The sequence below is a fragment of the Bison bison genome, unplaced genomic scaffold (genome assembly GCF_000754665.1).
Source record: "Bison bison bison isolate TAMUID 2011002044 unplaced genomic scaffold, Bison_UMD1.0 scf7180017864183, whole genome shotgun sequence".
Taxonomy (NCBI): domain Eukaryota; kingdom Metazoa; phylum Chordata; class Mammalia; order Artiodactyla; family Bovidae; genus Bison; species Bison bison.
In genome coordinates this window covers 8753398-8768930 of record NW_011494755.1, presented here as the reverse complement: position 1 = coordinate 8768930, position 15533 = coordinate 8753398, and the positions used below count along the sequence as shown (strand labels likewise).

The 15533-nt window shown below is 38.6% G+C and overlaps 1 protein-coding gene across 2 annotated transcripts in view; it reads right to left on the bottom strand.

The window, feature by feature from the left end:
* The window catches only part of KIAA1958 (KIAA1958 ortholog), a 130173-nt gene extending 114659 nt beyond the window's left edge, over nucleotides 1-15514 (bottom strand). Inside the window, exon 1 of one of the 2 annotated variants that reach the window (XM_010843589.1) lies at nucleotides 15469-15514. The gene's annotated coding sequence lies outside the window, so the exon portion shown is untranslated. The remainder of the gene's footprint in view (nucleotides 1-15468) is intronic. The other variant, XM_010843588.1, reaches the window with a different exon arrangement.
* Between the last annotated feature and the right edge of the window lie 19 nt (nucleotides 15515-15533).

Genomic DNA, 15533 nt, shown 5'->3' with positions numbered 1-15533 from the left:
TTTGTGAGTGCACCAGTAGTGAGACACTATTTTTTCAAAACCTATAGTGCAGAAAACTGATTTACCCAGATGCACACTACTAGCACATTTATCAGAAACAGCAGTTTAAACGGATTTCTGATGAAGAAAAAAAAACCATATTATCCTCTTCTCCTTCAACAAAGTAAAATTTCCCTGGATGCCCATAAGCTCACTCTCCGAATCCTTATCTCAAATCTTTAAGGTTTCTATCCTTAAACAAAAAGTCATATGCTAAAACAAAAATACACAAAATAGAATTTGCTGGCATAATGCATCAGGGGTCCACATATTTCCTAAAATTTATACAAAATCAGATGTTGCATGTGCAAGTGTGCACTTTCTGAGAAGGCAGTTTTTTATTCTTTTCAAAAAGTATTTTATTCAAATACTACTGACTTATAACGTTGTGTTAATTTCTGCTGTACATCAAAGAGACTCAGTTCTATAATGTATACACATACACATTCTTTTTTCATATTAATTTTCTATTATGGTTTATTACAGGATACTGAATATGTTCCCTGTGCTACATTAAGTAGGACCTTGCTGCTTGAGAGTGCAAAGTTTTTAATCTGATTCCTAAAGGGGTGAAAAAAAGACAAAAAGATTAAGAATTAACAAGTAAAGCTAAAAGATACACTCTCATAGAGTCATAGTTGATGGTACAAGTACAGAAAGTTTGACTGATGTCCAATGGATACAAACTTAGTTCCCTTGGTGCTAACACGCTACACGTTTATCACACAGAACAAAGATTTCTACTCAAAAGGATCAAATTAAAATACTCATAGTCATTTCTTTAAACCTAAAGAGAGATCCCACACATCCTTCCTAAGCACTCCAGATTAATTACATGCATTTGAAGTATCAACTGAAGCCCTGAAAAGAGTAACTGACAAGGGTGTTAAGGGGGAGTCATATCTGAGGACAAGAGCCTGGTGTACCAGCAGGAGGCTGGTCAAGACAAGCTAATTCAGGGGCACAGTTTCATGTTTCACGAAGGTCTCTGTAAACATAAGGTTTCCTTCTCCTCCCCCTAAATGGTCCTAAAAGTCCTTAGCTTAACTATTAACTAAATCATAAACATTGAACTACATTTTAGAAAACTTCTCAGAAGTCTTTCCAATCACTTTAATATAATGAACTAGAAAAATTCCCAAGGACCTGTAGGTTCAATTAAATACCACAACTGTTACAACAGCAATATACTACTGAGCACTCCAGTACCGGAGTCCAGTTAGGAACTCACTACTAAAACCGCTACACTTCTAGTTAACAAGCACCATTCCCAGGTTCTATTCAAAATTAATGTGCCCACAGAAACCCTAAGTAACAACGCATGATTTTGCAAGGGAGGCAGAACTTTCTTATAAAGCTACTGTGGCAGAACACTGCTGACCATATCTGCATTGTTCCAAATATGTTTAAAAAATTTCTTTAAGAAAAGCAGCTTGAGGAAGGACTACTTCTGAAGACATAGCACTGAACAATGTCAACATTGCAAAAAAATTTCCGTTTTTTCCGAGTGAGTATAAAGCAACAGAATCTTATGCAATCCACAAATAGGCAAACATACAAAATACATTAGGGACATTCTATGTGTATAAAATTATCTTTAACTAAAACAAAGAACACGAAGGAAAACACAATGAACTTTTTCCCCACACTGTTTTAATAAAACGTCACAGTACACTGTAAGTTAAATTTTATTTTTCATATTTCAAACTTTACCAAAAGCTTTCCCATATGATATTTTGGAAACTGTCATTTTCTAGAAAAAAAACTTAAATTGTTAGTTCTTAAATGCAACCATTACGTGAGCTCAATGGCCTTTAACCTGTCTGAATTTAGGGAACACCCAAATACTAGAATCCTGGTTATATACCTCAAAGGACAGAGTCACAGCCTCATGTATCACTCTCTATTTGATCCCCTTTCCCTACTGTGTGTCCATTTAATAGAGTTCTTTACTGTCCTGACCTACATACTCACAAAGCAGAGTTCTTGCACGCTCCAGTAAACCAGCAATCTTCCCTAGAGGTGGCTGGACACTGTCCTTTACCTTTTACCACTCATTCTGCCCCACGTCTCACTACATGACCCACTTAGATCTAAGACGAGTCTCTCCTACTGAAATAAAAATAAACACTATTTTCCATGAACTCTGATAACCATACGTAAGGGTTTATAGTGTAAGTGCTACAACTGTTGTTGTTCAGTCGTTCAGCCATGTCTGACTCTGCAACCCCACGGACTGCAGCACGCCAGGCTTCCCTGTCCTCCAACACCTCCAGGAGCTTGCTCAAACTCATGTCCATCAAGTCGGTGATGCCATCCAACCATCTGGTCTTCTGTCGTCCCCTTCTCCTCCTGCCTTCAACCTTTCCCAGCATCAGGGTCTTTTCTAATGAACAAGAACATACTGTGAGTGCTACAATAGCACACTGTTTGAAGCCACTGTGTTGATTAAAATGATTAGGTTGTGGTGCTGGAGAAGACTCTGGAGAGTCCTTTGGACTGCAAGGAGATCATGCCAATCAATCTTGAAATTAACCCTGAATATTCATTGGAAGGATTGATGCTGAAGCTGAAGCTCCAGTACTGTGGCCACCGGATGCAAAGAACAGACTCACCAGAAAAGACCCCGATGCTGGGAAAGATTGAGGGCAGGAGGAGAAGGGGACAACAGAAGATGAAATGGTTGGATGGCATCACTGACTTAATGGACATGGGTTTGGGTGGACTCCGGGAGTTGGTGATGGACAGGGAGGCCTGGCATGCTGCGGTTCATGGGGTCGCAGAAAGTCGGACACGACTGAGCAACTGAGCAACACATTCTTAATAAATTCCTATACGCCAGCTTTGCAACCCATGGACTGTAGTCTACCGGGCTCCTCCATCCATGGGATTTTCCAGGCAAGAATACTGGAGTGTGTTGCCATTTCCTTCTCCAGGGGATCTTCCCGACCCAGGGATTGAAGCCAGGTCTCTCATGCTGTAGGCAGACGCTTTTACCGTCTGAACCACCAGGAAGTCTATATGCCAGCTATGAAGTCAAAGTAGAGAGGCATACACAGACTTTCAATAAAGAAGTATCTGTTGAACTTGATTTTCTCTAGGATCTAGTGTTTAAATGCCTTCCCTTGTAGATACCTAAACCTCAATAACAATTTGTCCTATATGCCTCACCTTCTGCTCACATAAATTCATTTAATGTTCACAACAACCCTATGAGGTATATACTTAGTATGCTGTGTTCTTCAGTTGTGTCCAACTCTTTGTGACCCCATGGACCATAGGCCACCAGGCTCCTCTGTCCATGGGATTCTCCAGACAAGAATACTGGAGTGGGCTGCCATTTCCTTCTCCAATACTTAGTATTATATCCTTTTTATAAATGTGAAACTAAAGCACAGAGAGATTAAGTACCAATAAGGATCAGCAACAAAATTTAAACCGAGGCAGTCTGAGTCCCAAATCCATGTTCTTAACTAGGGTGCTGGTCAAAAGAATTCATTATTATCACCATATTTGCTACAATAGTTCTGTGCTGAGAAGGTATCAACAGAACAGATTTAGACATTATTATTTGCAAGAATTTTCAAGTTAAAAATTAGGTAAATTATTAATCATAGAAATCACTAAAGTGTTAAGAAAACCTCAGATTAAATGGTGCTGAAGCATACAAACACCTACAAAAAAGAACTAGAAGCCCAAATTCTTTCTCTCCTCTTGATCGTTTTCTTATCCATAAAATATAAGGGCTAAAATGTAAAACAGATCATTCCTACAATGTACAAACACTGAAAAATTAATCATTAAAAAAACAGCTATGGGGAACTCCCTGTGGGCCCAGTGATTAGAACTCCTAGCTTTCATTGCCGAGGGCCTGAGTTTAATCCCTAGTTGAGGAGCTAAGATTCTGCCAGCCATGTATGTGTGAGTGTGTGTTTGTGTGTCTGTCTTAGTCACTCAATCATGTTTGACTCTTTGTGACCCCATGGACTGTAACCCGCCAGGCTCCTCTGTCCATGGAATTCTCCAGGCAAGAATACTGGAATGGATTGCCGTTCCCTTCTCCAGGGGATCTTCCCAGCCCAGGGATCAAGCCGGGACCTCCTGCATTGCAGGTGGATTCTTTACCAGCTGAGCCACCAAGGTGGAACAACCAAAAAAAAAAACCCCCAAAATGCAGCAACTCCTCAGATGATTTAAGACACTGCTGCCTACCAGCAGATTACAATAAACTTCAGGAGGATCTAAAGTACTCAATTTCTAAAGTATTCAAAGACAAAGATATCTTTTAAGTTTCTTTAAAATCCTTTTAAGTTTTAAAATATGTTTATTATAAAACATGGCCAAATTATAAGCATTGGTGCTACAATGGTGAGCATAGCTGCCTTCCAAATTATAGAACGTTTAACAAAAAGAAAAATATAATTCACAACCCAGGACATTAGCATGTTAGTGTGTTTTCTTCCAATCTTTTCCTTATGTATTGCTTTGCATAACTATCATTATTAAACAGAGAAAGAGGGAGGGAAAGTAGAAGAGGGAAAGAGCTTTTTTTAAAACCTGAACAATTTATAGCAGGGATTTCTCATGCTGCCACAAGGCCCTACATGATCTGTCATCACCCAATACCCTGTGCAAGCTCAGCCCTTGGAACTCTTCCCTCCTCCTCTCCGCAGCAGCCCTTTGCCTTATTGCTAGTCCTAGAACACCAGAGTCACATTTCCAATTCTGGCCTTTTGTCCTTTCTGTTTCCTCTGCCTCAGAAGTTCATCCTCCGTCTACCTCAGTGTCAGGTCCATACACTTATTTTAGGTCCTTGCTCAAAAGCTATTTTCTCAGTGAAGTCTTCTTTAGCAACTGAAATGTCAAGCCCTCACCCTGAAATGTTTCACATCTCCCTTCCCTGCTTTACTTTTTTCCATCTTAGCACTTACCCCACTTCTCTGTTGTTTTCCATATTTATCTTGTTTATTCTGTCTCCTCAACTGAAAGTTCAATGAGGGAAGGAATTTTTCTACTAATTTCCTGACACTTAGAAAAGTGCCTAATAAATAGCAACGCCCAATAAATATTTGCTGGATGAAAAACCTCTATAATCACCATTTTAAATGGCTATGTTCTAGTCCATCAAATGTTTACACCAGGATTTATCTAATAACTTCCCTTATGATGGATATATTGGTTATTGCCAATCTTGCACTATTCCATATAATGCTTTATTGCAAGGGTCATCAAGTTTTTTCTGGAGAGGGTTAGGTGGCAGACATTTTCTATAACAACTTAAATCTGCCACTAAAACAGCACAAAAACAGCCACAGACAAGGAATGGTTGTGACTGGATTGGGGCTGCATCAGGCCAGATTTAGCCTGTGGTCCCTGGTCTCTGCTTCCCTAAATCCACTTCTGTAGTATCTTTTCCTATCTTTGCAATTACTAGAATCACTAGATAAATGGGTATGAATACATTTATGGTTCTTGATATATTTTATCAAACTGCTTTTCAAAATGATTAACATGAGGAAGGGAAACAAGAACGGAGACACACTGGTGGTAGTGGTGTCGATAGATACGACTACTTTGAAAAACAAACAGTATTTACTAAAGCTGAACATATATAATATATACCCCATTACTCAGCAGTCAGAGTATCTGTTTTTCTTCAGAAAGGCTGTGTTAGATACTGGAAGGAATATAAGAGGTTCTGCAGGGGTGCTGATAACACTGCTTATTGATCACAGTGCTAGTCACAGGTTCAATCTGTAAAAATCTATCAAGTGTACACATGACACATTCATTTTTGAATGTAAATTATACTTACATTGGTTCATAACGTGCCATCCCCTAAAATATGCTGCTTTGGCATACTGATTATTTTGAACTGATGGCATTTGAGAATCATCAGATGCACAAAAGGCTGACCTCCCTCTTTCTACCTAAAAGCAGGTCATAAAGTTTCCCATGAGAAAGATGCCCTCTTTATACAGGAAAAGAAGAACATTCTTAACAATGGTAACTAGGAGTCAATGCCAGAATGCATCTATACAAACAAACCTACTAAAATAACCCTTATCTTCAATTAAGTGTCCCCATTTACTTCCTAGTCTGACAATTTACAGGCCCTAGCTAAAACTCCTTTGCCTACGTCTTCTCTACAAATTTATCATTTGTTAAAAATACAAAAAAGCTCTCAATCCTAACTGCTTCTTTGGGTCTTCAATTTCCTTATGAAGACTCCTATGTGCACGTAAAACTATTAGCCAAATTTGTATGCTTTTCTCCTAATCATTTGTATCAGTTTAACTCTTAGGCCAGGAGTTGCATTAGTATTTCCTTGGATTAGCTGTAAGAAAAGAGAACTTGGAGGGCAGTGAAAAAATCTTGAAAATGTCTCTGCTATCTGCTTGGACTCATCCAGATGCCAGGAGATGATTCCTCTGGCAAATTTCTAAAAGCAACTGAAATGCCACCTTTACTTAAACTACACGTGGGGTCCATTTTCATTAAAAAGGATTAAAATCTTAAGTTTTGTCCAGGAGTTAAATTTTAGTTATACAGAAATGCTTTAATGTAGAGTTTCTTGTTTTCTCAAGATGCCACATAAATAAAGAATATTATTGAATCATGCTGCTACTGCTAAGTCGCTTCAGTTGTGTCCAACTCTGTGCGACCCCATAGACGGCAGCCCACCAGGCTCCCCCGTCCCTGGGATTCTCCAGGCAAGAACACTGGAGTGGGTTGCCATTTCCTTCTCCAATGCATGAAAGTGAAAAGTGAAAGGGAAGTCGCTCAGTCGTGTCTGACTCTCCACGACCCCATGGACTACAGCCCACCAGGCTCCTCCATCCATGGGATTTTCCAGGCAAAAGTACTGGAGTGGGGTGCCATCGCCTTCTCCATTATTGAATCATAACTGTCATGAAAATGTTAACAACCTAAGTTAGAAAAGAATTAAACTCTCTGAAGCAAATACATAAGGGCTTATCACTATATTATAAAACAGACAAACTACAAAATTGTTAAATTACTGTTTATCTTCTTTTTAAACCTACACAGATACCTGTCCTCTTCAATCAATAGGAAAAAAAACAATACCCAATCTAATAACAAAAAATCATTCAAAGGAATAAGGAGTTCTAAGCAAGCAGGATAGTGGCAGAAGCTTAGTTTTGGACTCTCCTCAAATCTACTCATAAAAACAGATGGAGCAGACCAAGATATAGACCCACACATATGCTCAACTAACTTTTTACAAAGGTGCAAAAGCAATTCAATGGAGGAAGGATAGCCTTTTCAACAAATGCTACAGGAGTAATTGGACATCCACAGGCAAAAATGAACCTCGACCTAAACCTCACACCTTAAATAAAAATTAGCACAAACTGGATCATACACTTAACTGCAAAACAACACAGGAGAAGATCTCTGAGATTTAGGGCTAGGCAGAGAGTTCTTAGACTTGAACCAAATGCAAGATCCATCAAAGGAAAAATTGGTAATACTAAAACTTTTGCTCTGTGATAGCCCATGTGAAGAGGATCAAAAGACAACTATAGACAGGAAGAAAGGATCTGCAAACCAAATCTCTGACAAAGGATTAGTATCTAAAACATATAAAGAACTCTCAAAAGAGTAAAACAAGCAAACAAAAAAACCAATTAGAAAATAGACAAAAGACACAAACAGACATTTCACAGAAGGGGATGTACAGATGCAAATGGGCAAATGAAAAGATGTATAACATCAGCCATTAAGAAAATGCAAATTAAAACTACAATATTATTAAACACACATCAGAACAGTTAAAATAAAAAATAGCACCACCACCAAATGCTAACAGTGATGGGGAGAGACTGGATGTACTGCTGCTGGGAATATAAAATGGTACAGTCACTCTGGAAAAGTCTGGCAGTTACTTAAAAAAGTAAACCTGTGGATTCCCCTGGTGACAGTGATCAAGAATCTGCCTGCCAACGCAGGGGACACAGGTTTCATCCATGGTCGGAGCACTAAGACCCCACCTGCTGCGGGGCAGCTAAACCTCTGTGCACAACTAGAGAGTGTGTGCACCTCAACCGAAGATCCCACAGGAGGCACCAAAGATCCACGCGCCACAGCTAGGCCCCAACACAGCCGAGGAAATAAACGTTAAAAGAAAAAATACAGCAAATATAAAAAATTAAAAAGAACTTGAAGCAAGAGACATAAAAGATAAGCAAAGAAGATCCAACATAAATTTAACAGAAGACCTCAAAGAAGAAAATAAAAAGAATGAAAATGAATAAATACCAAAATATAAAACTGATGAAAATATTTATTAAAAAAATTGAGCCAACATAATAAAATACACCGTATATCTGGAAAACTTAACAGGACAGACAACATTTAAGATATATTCTAGTAAAATTATCTGCCTTTAAAGATGAGGGGAAAAGGTCTTTTCGGCATCTAGGGAAAAATATAAGACACTTAAAGAAAATCATACTGGTATTAGACTCTGACAACAACATTTTTATCAGAATACAACATAGTAAGACTTAGTAAACTACAGCTTACGGGCCAAACATGCCGACTTTCCAGTTCTGTAAATAGAAGTTCTGACTGGGACACAGACATGCTTGTTCATTTATACATTCTCTAAGGCTGCCTTTGCACGGATGCTCATGTTCACGCTGAGTTGTGTCTGACTCTTTGCGACCCCATGGACTATAGCCCTCCAGGCTCCTCTGTCCATGGAATTTTCCAAGCAAGAATACTGGAGTGTGTTGCCATTTCCTACCCCAGGGGACCTTTCTGACCCAGGGACTGAACTCGTCTGTGTCTCTTGCCTTTCCCGCACTTGGCCGGAGGATTTTTTGCACTGATATGGCACAGTTAAACAATTGTGACAGTGACCTATGGCCCACAAAGTCTAAAATAATTACTATTTGGTCTTTTTAAGAAAATATTTGCCAAATCCTAAAACAGAATAGCATATTTAAGATTCTTGAGGGAAGAAAATGCAGGCCAAGTAATTATATTCAGACAAACTGACCTTCAAGTACAAAAGCCACGGATAAACAGTTTTAAATGTGAAAGACAGAGATAATACTCACATGAGCTGTTTATGAGGATTCATTGAGTTTCAGACTATCAAATGATTACAGAAGGCTTAACACAAGGACTTATGCTATAAACTGAATATATGCAAGTGTAGAACTAAACCAATGATGGGCAAAGGTGACAGGGTAGTATGTGATTTGTCTGGGGCAAACAGCAGAACTGAGAAATCTTGGGGAGCAGGAACTGACTGCTTTAGGACCTTGATTCTATACAGAAAATAGGACTGAGAATAAGGGAGAAGTCACAGATAACTCAATTTCTGGACTGGGAAAATGGATGGACAGAACCACTCACTAAGCTAGGGAATGGTTCCCTAGTTAACAAGACATGGATTTTAAGAGAAAGGTAAGTCAAGTTTGGGGCATGCTGAATGTGAAGTGTTTGTGGAATATCAAATGATTGTGTCCAGCTGGTTGGTACATACATCTGAAATTCAGCAGAGATGCCCTGAGTGGTTATCAGATTCAAGAGTCATCAGCCAAGGAAGGTGTGAAGTTATCAGAAAGGTGTGTGATTTACCATGCAAGTTATCAAGACCAATATCTGAAAAACACCACCAAAAGAACCAGGTTCTTAGAATTCATAAGAAAACAGCATTAGCAGTTTCATCATATTTGGCTCCACTGAGATTCTCTTGCATTTGAAACCAATGATTAAGACTTTTCTACTTAAAACTATTCAAAATAAAGCATTTAAAAATAATATGAAAAGCCTTTAACTACGCATTTTGGTTATTTTTAATGCATACAAAGTTGATGATGTTGCTGTCTACTGGGCCCTGCACTCAAGTGAAAAAATGCTGAGTAAAAAAGGTATTAAAAAGATGAAAACGACTATAAAATTACACACATGGAGTGAAGTATGTATGTATGTATGTATGAAAGACAAGGTGAGTGACAGTCGCTCAGTTGTGTCCAATTCTTTGCAACTCCATGGACTGTCACCCGCCAAGCTCCACTGTTCATGGAATTCTCCAGGCAAGAATACTTGGAATGGGCAGCCACTTTCTCCTCCAGGTGGATCTTCCCCACCCAGGGATCAAACCCAGGTCTCCTGCATTGCTGGCAGATTCTTTGCCATCTGAGCCACCAGGGAAACCCATGAAAGACACTGGTGAAAGAACAGGCTGTTATGAGCTGTAACTGTATTCCCCCCACTCCATACGCTGATGTCCTAACCTCCAGTACTTCAGAAGGAGACTGTATTTGGAGATAGGGCCTTAAAGAGGGCATTAAAATAAAATGAGGTCATTTAGGTGAGTCCTAAGGATACAGAATGATGTCTCATCGGAAGAAAGGAGATGAGGACACAGAGAGGCACACAGGAAGGACCATGTGAAGATATCTTAAGAAAACAGGTATCTACAAGCCAAAGAGAGAGGGCTGAGAAGAACCAACGCTGCCAACATCTTGATCTGGGACTTAAAGCTTTCAGAACTGTAAAAAATGAATACATTTTTGTTGTTTAAGTGACCCAGTCTGTCTTACTTTGTTTCAGCAGCCCTTGCAAATGAATACAGGCTGGAGAGAGAAAGTAGTATCCTAGTCGGGTAAGAGTTCACAGATACTGATAATAATTCAGTAAGTATGAAGCCTCAAAACAGCAAAGTAGAGCTTTTTCTATCTGGTGACTATGGCTTATATGCAGCAATGAAAATGTTTAAACAGCAAGTATTTACAAGGGAAAACAGGGAAGATATTGATAAGGGGAAAGTGAAGGGATGCGATACTGGCAATTAGAAGAGGACAGAAAAGGTTAAAGGGTCAGTTTTGAGGAAAACCAAGAAGAGACAGACAAATCCAACCAAGATGTGTCCTATTCCTGAAATCTGAATTAAGTAAAAAGATAAATAATCCAAAAACAATTCAGCCAAGCAAGGGAGAGTGAAGTGAAGTGTTAGTTGCTCAGTCGTGCCCGACTCTTTGTGACCCCATGGACTGTAGTCTACCAGGCTCCTCTGTCCATGGGATTTTCCAGGCAAGAATACTAAAGTGGGTTGTCAATTCCTTCTCTAGGGGATTTTTCTGACCCAAGGATAGAAACCGGGTCTCCTGCACTGCAGGCAGATTCTTTACTGGCTGAGCTATGAGGGAAGCCCTATTTATAAAATAAAGTCTGTCAAGGTTTCCATACTGGGGTGGGTAGCCTTTCCCTTCTCCAGGGGATCTTCACAACCAGGCTTTGAACCCAGGTCTCCCACATTGCAGGTGGATTCTTTACTTGCTGAGCCACAAGGGAAGCCCAAGAATACTGGAGTAGGTAGAATATCCAGTGGATATTCCCGACCCAGGAATCGAACCGGGATCTCATGCATTGCAGGTAGATTCTTTACCAACTGAGCTATCAGAGAAGCCCAATGGGGGCAACTCTGGATAATTCTCCAAAATTCAAAAGAATTTTTTTTTAATTTCAGCTAATGGAATCCTTGATGATTAACAAATAAAAATCAATTTTCAGGTATCAAATGAAAAGATACTTGCAATGGGTATTAAAAGACAGACAGCAAAAGGAGAAGGGGGCAGAGAGGATGAGATGGTTATATAGCATCACCAACTCAATGGACATGAATCTGAGCAAACTCTGGGAGACAGTGAAGGACAGGGGAGCCTGGTGTGCTGCAGTCCATGGGGTCTCAAAGAGTCAGACACGACTTAGCCACTGAACAAAAACAACAATTTATGGAATTCTTTGGAAGTTATTTGTGTGGGTTTAAACACACACACACACACACACAAACAGGTAACAACTGCTAGCAACTGCACTACTTCTTGCCTGCATCCAGAGGTACAGAGGCCCGAGAGTAAAGTAAGGTGGAAGGGAAAGCTATTCTCCAACCTGAAGACCTGCTCCCTGACGTCAGGCCAGTCCACATTCAAGCAGATTAGAGGGGGGAAAAAGCTAGGAGAAAACTGCACCATTTTATGGTAAGATTTTTAATGTTTTTAAAAGTTTCTTAAATGATTTAATGCCTTCTTAGAGTTTTTAAAAGTTCTTTTTCACATAAAGTTGCACAATTTATCTTTTGAGACATCTTTTGATGCTACTTTTCTTTCAGTACAAAAGGACCAATTACTGATGTCCTAGACCACATCCCTTTGCTTTCTATATTAAGTGTGATAAAGTGTTTCTGAAATACATCTTCTTTGTCACTAGAGACACTGGTTTTACCAATATGCAATACTCAAAAATCTCTTTAACTGTTTAAGTTTGAGACTGTGCAAGACAAACCCGAATAATGCTGCATAAATTGTCTTTCTCTAGAAAAGGGTATTAAACTTTGTTGACACTGGCTACAAGATGAAATGCAAAAATTTGCATTTTCAGTACTTTTAGTTTCTTGACCTTTATTTGAATTTGAGACTAAGCTTTACCAAACAACAGAATTTACACTGTAACTAGCCAACCACAGTCCTCATTATGGAATCTATGCAGTGCATTTGTTACCTAGGAAACAGAAGAGAGCACAGGCAGAGTGCAATTTCAGTATAGTTAAAGAATTCTCCAATCATGCTGGTAAATAAAGTCCATAAATCAACTAATCAGAAGCTAAGTCAAGAAGTACCACAGAAGGGTTAAGCTCTATGGAAACTTTTTTCAAGGCAAAAAAGAAAACCTGTGGGGTTTCTTCAGGCAACTATGTGGATCTCTTCAGTAAATATTATGAGCAGGTTTCTTTACAAACACAAACTGTCAAAAAATAAACTGTTCAAAATAAATGGCTTCTCTCCAGTCTTCAGCGTCTCTATTTTTGACAGTATTTAAGAGAAAAAGCTTCTTTAGAGCCAGCCTCATACATCTGGTAGCAGAATATTAATCCAAGAATGATTTCTGCATTTTTCCATGAGAAGCAGAGTATGTACTGCTCTTAAACAATGCAGGGCGATAAAGGCTGGAATGAGAGGTCCCTGTCCGCACCTCTGACAGTCAGGCCTGCTTTCCCAATCTACAACAGGCTGCCTGAAAAGAACTTGAAAGTCACAGAAATTATATAAAGAATATAACTGTTAACTTTGCAGCTTTCCCCGTGGTGATTACTAATGATAATACTAGTCATTTGAGGGTTCCAGGTAACATAAAGTGGCCATTTTGAGTGTCCTTTAATGGCAACACACTAATAACCAACAAACAGGAAAAGACTAGAAAAGCCTATGGATTTTAAAGTCTGTCAAATTTAACCATGGACAACTTAGTGTTTAAAAAAAAAGAAAACTGATAAATATCAGATCCTACTACTCAGCTATATTTAAAAATCCAGATTTGCACATATTCACAATTTCTGGAAGTAGCATTTGTCATAATCAAAAGCAGCAAAAAAGTTCAAACCATGAGATGTGAGAAATAATTTACATCTTCCTAAACACCAATATTCAAGAAAAATTAGTTGAAATATGAAAGATTATCTGGAATGCTTTGATTAACTAAAACAGTACTGTTAATTGTAAAAAAGCAAATTATTTAATAGTAATAATATCTACATATCACAGTCAAAAAACAAAAACAGACAAAAAAACTAGGTGTTACCTTTTAGCCAGCCCAAATAAATCCTCCGTGCCAATCCCAGAAAACTGTTAGACACAGCTGCAACTCTGCCAAGCAATTCTCAATGCAAGGCCACACTTTCTTAATGTTTAGTTTACACAGTGACTCTCTGTTAAGCCTTAATGCCACAACTGACAGCCATGTAAACCAATACAATGTGTTAGCTTACCTTTCTTAATACTGGGGAGAGCTGATGAAGAGTGTGTATCTGAGAGCTGCAACCATGGGAGTGTTTTAGAACTCCATTCCATCATTCATGATAAAACCTGCACAAATTTCTATACTTAACCTCTTTGGGCCATCCTTATTAGAAAAGGAAGAGGCATCCTGCTCAAGGGTTTTACCAGTGCCTGGCACTGAGCCCTGTGCAGAGTTTAAATTCATTTATCTAATCTAGGACAGAAGTCAAAGCAGGAACTAATCAAAGAGGCTGGCATGATCTTTGTTAGATGTAGCCTCTTCTAAGTTTTAAGAGTATAATAATGTACACTCCAGGCATATACAAAATGAGGCATGCAATAATATTAATCTGTTAATGTAAAACTAGGACAAGAATCTAGGATACCTTTTTCTCCTAGAAAAAGACCACTATTTTAGGCATACTTAAACTGACTCCTCTTTATAATGACAAAAATCAGTTTGCCTAGTTGATGCTACCGTATATTGTTTTCTGACGAATTTCTACATCTTACTTAACAAAAATTTAAATAGCAAATATTTTTCCACCATAATATTCCTTCATGTTTGGATGATAATACTTTTTATTTTTTAAGAAAGATTCCATTTCCTACAAATAGCTATAGATATAACTTAGTGTCCACAGAACTTTTTTTCTTAATCTCCTTGGTAATCATCAGATCTAAGTTTGTCAATAAGGATTCTCACACAATAGGCAAAAAAAAAAGAAAAAAAAAAACCTCCAGAAATGACCAGGTAGACGGAGGTTAATGCAAAGATATAAATCCATACCTGCGTTAAAAATCTGAACAATTAATTTTCTGGGCGCTTACTCGACTTTATTATTTGAGTATCTAAAAATACATAGCAACCGTCCATGAAAAACTGAGATAAATAATATAAATCAGAAACATCACCCACGACACTTTTCAAAAATTTTATCCACCATATACAACGCGATAGGTTATAAACAGAGAATACAGAAATACATATAATAAAACAGGGAGAGCATAATCACAGGGGGAAATGATTAGTTCTAACATTCATGTTCTCCCCATACGTCGTGAAAGGTCTCATATCTTAAATCAGCGAAAATAAAGGTTTTAGCCTGAACAGAAAGCTAGATAATTGTTTATCACACTCCAGTTTAACTAATCTCCACTAGGGAAGCTGTTTCTACCTGATTTGCTTGTTAACTATTTAACAGGTAGAAGATTCTGTCATGTTAATCCTAAGGAGTCTGGGAAATAACAAAACTTTACCCCCTAAAGTTATATATACACAAAATATACATATATGTAAAATCACAGCCATATTTATCTTTTATTTCCTCCCTTTAAGTCCCCACTTAATCTTTAAAAAAAGAAAGAAAGAAAGAAAACTACCAGAAAACTACAAAACGTTCTTTGATTTTGATTTGATTTTCGTCAGCCCAACCTCCTCCTCCCGAAGGAAATCTATATCTCGATGTATTTGATAACAAACACAAAGCACTGTGCGCAGCCTCAGACCGGGTGGGGGGCGGAAGAGCCCTTCGGAGAAAGCCCTCCTCCGTTAGAAACAATAAATAAGGGACCGAAGCGATGCACGTTCCTTCACACACGCCCCAAAACGCACCTCGGCGAGCCTCGAGTGAGGGAAACAAGTCGGGCAGAGCTCCGAAAACACCTCTCTCCCTCTCT